Source organism: Saccopteryx leptura, chromosome 6 (genome assembly GCF_036850995.1).
Source record: "Saccopteryx leptura isolate mSacLep1 chromosome 6, mSacLep1_pri_phased_curated, whole genome shotgun sequence".
NCBI classification, from domain to species: domain Eukaryota; kingdom Metazoa; phylum Chordata; class Mammalia; order Chiroptera; family Emballonuridae; genus Saccopteryx; species Saccopteryx leptura.
This window is the reverse complement of record NC_089508.1, coordinates 151,636,896-151,642,719: the sequence shown is the minus strand read 5'-3', so window position 1 is coordinate 151,642,719 and position 5,824 is coordinate 151,636,896.

Below are 5,824 nucleotides of genomic sequence, written 5' to 3'. Positions count from 1 at the left end.
TCTCATATGTGTCCTGACTGAGAATTGAACCCGGGTGTCTGCCTGCCTGGGCTGATGCTCTATTCACTGAGCCAACCGGCCAAGGTCTCTTCTTCTTTCTAACTTCTCTCTTCCTCTTCTTGAATTCCAAATACTTATTACATTAGCCCTTTCACTATGATTCATATGTCTCTTATGTCCTTTCCTATATTTTCTATTCTATATAATTTTTGATGCTTCATCTGGGGTATTTCATTGTGGTCTATCTTACAGTTCCACAGTCTTCCCTTTGGTAGTGTCTAGATCTAATTATTTCTTTCCTGATTTTAGTTATTGTATTTTAAAATAATTTTTCCCATTTTACACAGCTTTATTAGATCATAGTTGATGTATAAAGAATTATACATATTTGTACTTGATCAGGTCTGGCATATGTATACCCCTGTGAAACTATTAGCAAAATGAATACAGGGGTACACAAAAGTAGGTTAATAATATAATTAATACAATAATAAATAAATAATACAAGAATAAACTCTCTACTTTGCATACTCACAACTGTAAACCTACTTTAGCTCACCCCGTATAATGAGCTTAGCCACCACCCTCAAGTTTCCTTGTACCCTTTACTCTCCTTATCCTCTTTTCTAGGCAATAACTAGTCTGCTTCCTATCATTATAGATTAATTTGCATTTTCTATAATTTTTTATAAATGGAATCATATAGACTGTATTTATTTTTGGTCCAGCTTGTCTTTAACTCAGCATGATTATTTTGAGATTTATTCATGTTGTTGTATCAATATGCATTATCTCCCTTGTATCAATAGTTTATGCCTTTTTACTGCTGAAAAGTATTCTATTGTATGGATATGCTACAGTGTGTTTATTCATTTGTGCCTTTATTTTTTTACAGTTGTCTATTTCAAATAAAGTTAATATAAATATTCAGGTACAAGTCTCTGTGTAGACACGTGCATTCATTATTCTTGATAATCCCTTGCAGTAGAATGGCTGGATTTTATGATAGTTGTGTATTTCAATTTTTAAGAAACTAAAAAATCATTGTCCAATGTAAGTGTACCAATTTACATGCCCACCAACAGTGTATGAAAGTTCCAACTGCTCCACACCCTCACCGACACTTGATATGATCAGTATTTTTAATTTTAGTCATCCTAGTGGGTGTGTGGTAGAATCTCACTGTGGTTTTCACTTTCATTTCCTTGATGACTAATGTTGAACATCTTGTCATGTGCTTATTTGACCACCGTACATCTTCTATGGTGAAGTGTCTGAATAAATATTTTGCCCATTCTTAAATTTGGCTTGTCTTATTATTAAGTGGCAATAGTCTTTAATATATTCTAGATAAAAGTCTGTATTACATATATATTGGGGGTTTTATGAGAGAGAGAGAGAGAGAGAGAGAGAGAGAGAATATGGACAGACAAACAGGAAGGAAGAGAGATGAGAAGCATTAATTCTTCATTGATTGCTTTCTCATATGTGCCTTGACAGGGGGTGGGGCTCCAGCCAAGCCAGTGACCCCTTGCTCAAGCCAGTGACCTTGGGCTTAAGCCAGCAACCTTGGGCTTCAAGCCAGTGACCTTTGGGCTCAAGCTAATGACCAAAGGGTCATGTCTATGATCCCACACTCAAACTGGCGACCCACACACAAGCTGGTGACCCCGCACTCAAGCTGGATGGATGAGCCCTGCTCAAGCTGGCAACCTCAGGATTTTTAACCTAGATCATCAGAGTCCCAGGCTGAAGATCTATTCGTTGTGCCACCATATAATATACAGTGTGTCTGTAAAGTCATGGTGCATTTTTGACCGGTCACAGGAAAGCAACAAAAGACGATAGAAATGTGAAATCTGCATCAAATAAAAGGAAAACTCTCCCAGTTTTATACCTATTCAGTGCAGTTCGATGTGGGCTCACGCACAGATTTTTTAGGGCTCCTTAGGTAGCTATCCCGTATAGCCTCTACAGACTCGTCACTGACTGATGGCCTACCAGAACGGGGTTTCTCCACCAAACTGCCGGTTTCCTTCAACTGCTTATCCCACCGAGGAATGTTATTTTTATGTGGTGGAGCTTCATTATAAACACGTCGATATTCACGTTGCACTTTTGTCACGGATTCGAATTTAGCGAGCCACAGAACACACTGAAGTTTCCTCTGTACTGTCCACATCTCAACTGGCATGGCTATGGGCTGCTCCACTGTATACACGGTGTTACATCATCATCTGTGCATGCGCACATGCTGCCATATCATCCTACAGAAACTGGGAGGGTTTCCTTTTATTTGGTGCAGATTTCACATTTCTATCATCTTCTGTTGCTTTCCTGTGTCCGGTCAAAAGTGCACCATGACTTTACGGACACACTGTATATATGCATATGTAATTTTTGCAGATTTTTCCCTTAGTCTGTGACTTGCCTTTTAATACTATAAGCACTGTCTTTCCCTCCCATTCTGAACAATTTTGTTAAAATATAATTTACATATTGTGCAATTCACCCGTTGTATATGTACAGGTCAATAATTTCTAATAAATAATACAGTTGTTGAACTATTATTACAATCCAGTTTTAGAACACTTCCATCACCCCAAATGTTCCCTTGTGCCTGTTTATAGCCACTCCTCACCCCAACAGGGGCCCTAAACAATCACTGATATGTTTACTTGATCTGTATTTTTTTTTCTTTTCTAGAAATTTCATATCAATAAAAACATAGCATATATATTATTTTTCATCTGGCTTCTTTCACTTGGTAAAATGTTGCTGAGGTGTGTGTATCATATTGCCTTTATCAATAACTCATTTTTTTTTTTAGTGAGAGAAGGAGAGGCAGAGACAGACCTGCTTGCACCCCGAACCCAGATCCACCTGGCAAGCCCACTAGGGGGCAATGTTCTCCCATCTGGGGCCCTTGCTCTGTTGCAACCGGAGCCTTTTCTGTTTGTTTGTTTGTTTGTTTGTTTTATAATTGATTTTAAGGGGGTGACATTGATAAATCAGGGTACATATGTTCAGAGAAAACGTCTCCAGGTTATTTTGACATTTGATTATATTGTATACCCATCACCCAAAGTCAAATTGTCTTCCATCACCTTCTATTTGGTTTTCTTTGTTCCCCTCCCTTCCCCCCACTCCCTCTATCTCCTTCCTTCCCCTCACCCTGGTAACCACCACACTCTTGTCCATGTCCCAGAGTCTCATTTTTGTGTCCCACCTATGTATGGAATCATACAGTTCTTTGTTTTTTCTGATTTACTTATTTCACTCAGTATCATGTTATCAAGGTCCATCCATGTTGTTGTAAATGATCCTATGTCATCATCTCTTATGGCTGAGTAGTATTCCATAGTATATATTAATGGTAGTCAACCTGGTCCCTACTGCCCACTAGTGGGCATTCCAGCTTTCATGGTGGGTGGTAGCAGAGCAACCAAATAAAAAGATTTAACTATAATAAGTTGTTTTATAAAGATTTATTCTGCCAAACTTAGCGAAAATCCAACATAAAGTACTTGGTAAGTAATTATTATTATATACTTTAACTATAACTCTGCTTTATAAATTTTATAAAGTAAAGTTACTTCCCTACTTTATAAATCACCATTACTGTGGAAACGATGGGCGGTTAGAAAATTTTACTACTAACAGAGATACAAAAGTGGGTAGTAGGTATAAAAAGGTTGACTACCCCTGGTATATATGTACCACATCTTCTTTATCCAATCATCTATTGAAGGGCTTTTTGGTTGTTTCCCTGTCTTGCCCATTGTGAACAATGCTGCAATGAACATGGGGCTGCATGTGTCTTTACGTAACAGTGTTTTTGAGTTTTGGGGATATATACCCAGTAGAGGGATTGCTGGGTCATATAGTAGTTCTATTTTTAATTTTTTGAGGAACCACCATACTTTCTTCCATAATGGTTGTACTACTTTACATTCCCACCAACAGTGAATGGGGGTTCCTTTTTCTCCACAGCCTCTCCAACACTTGCTATTATCTGTCTTGTTGATAATAGCTAATCTAACAGGTGTGAGGTGGTATCTCATTGTAGTTTTGATTTGCATTTCTCTAATAGCTAATGAAGATGAGCATCTTTTCATATATCTGTTGGCCATTTGTATTTGTTCCTGGGAGAAGTGTCAGTTCATGTCCTCTTCCCATTTTTTTTATTGGATTGTTTGTTGAGTTTTATGAGTTCTTTGTATATTTTGAATATTAGGCCTTTATCTGTGCTGTTGTTTGAAAATATCATCTCCCATTTAGTTGGCTGTCTGTTTGTTTTGTTGTCAGTTTCTCTTGCTGTGCAAAAGCTTCTTAGTCTGATGTAGTCCCAACACACAGTGGAGAAAAGAAAGCCTCTTCAATAAATGGTGCTGGGAAAACTGAAAGGCCACATGCAAAAGAAAGAAACTCGACTACAGTTTGTCCCTTTGTACTAAAATTAATTCAAAACGGATCTAAGACCTGAAACAATAAATTACATAGAAGAAAACATAGGTACTTAACTCATGGACCTTGGCCATAAAGAACACTTTATGGCCTGACCTGTGGTGGCGCAGTGGGTAAAGTGTCGACCTGGAAATGTTGCGGTTGCCGGTTCGAAACCCTGGGCTTGCCTGGTCAAGGCACATATGGGAGTTGATGCTTCCAGCTCCTCCCCCCTTCTCTCTCTCTATCTCTCCTCTCTCTCTCTCTCTCTCTCTCTCTCCCTCTCCTCTCTAAAATGAATAAATAAAAAAATTAAAAAACAAACAAACAAACAAAAAAAAACAATAAAGCTCTGAAATATATTTAAAAAAAAAAAAAAAAGAACACTTTATGAATTTGACTCCAAAGGCAAGGGAAGTGAAGGCAAAGATAAATGAATGGGACTACATCAGACTAAGAGCCATCTTCAGCGCCCGGTACCAGCTCACTCCAATCCAGCCATGGCTACAGGATAGGAGGAGAAAAGAGAGAGAGAGAAGCAAGAGGGGTAAGAGTGGAGAAGGCAGATGGGTTCTTCTCCTGTGTGACCTTGCTGAAAATCAAACCTGAGATATCCACACACCAGGCTGATGTTCTACCACTGAGCCAACTGACCAGGACTTACTAATTTCTTTTTTAATGCTTAGTAGTATAGCATTATATGGATTCACTATTTGATGGACATTTGGATTGGTTTCAATGGTTGGAAATATTATGAATAATGTTGCTATAATTATTCACATGCATGTCTTTATGTGGAGTTTCTTTCAAGAGTAGAATTGCTGGGTCAATGTCAAGTGTATGTTGAATTTGTAAGACACTGCCAGGCAGAATAGTGTCTTTTGAAGAGTAAACATTTTTAATCTTGATGAGATCCAATTTATAGATTTTATTTCTCTTCTAGTTCATTTTTTGTGTGTGACATATTCAGAAATCTTTTTTTTATAAGATTTTTTTTAATTTATTTTTTTAATTTATTCATTTTTTAGAAAGGAGAGAGAGAGGGAGAGAGGAGAGAGACAGAGAGGGGGGGGGAGGAGCAGGAAGCATCAACTCCCATATGTGCCTTGACCAGGCAAGCCCAGTGTTTTGAACCGGCGACCTCAGCATTTCCAGGTCGATGCTTTATCCACTACGCCACCACAGGTCAGGCCATATTCAGAAATCTTTACCAAACTCAAGACTATTAATTTTTTCTTTTAGAAGATTTATAGTTTTAGTTTTTCCATTTAGATCTATGATGTCTTTCAAGCCAATATTTGTGTACAGTGTGAGGTTAAATTAAAATTACCACCCTTTTTTGCATATGTTTATCCAAGTGTTTCAGCACTATTTGTTG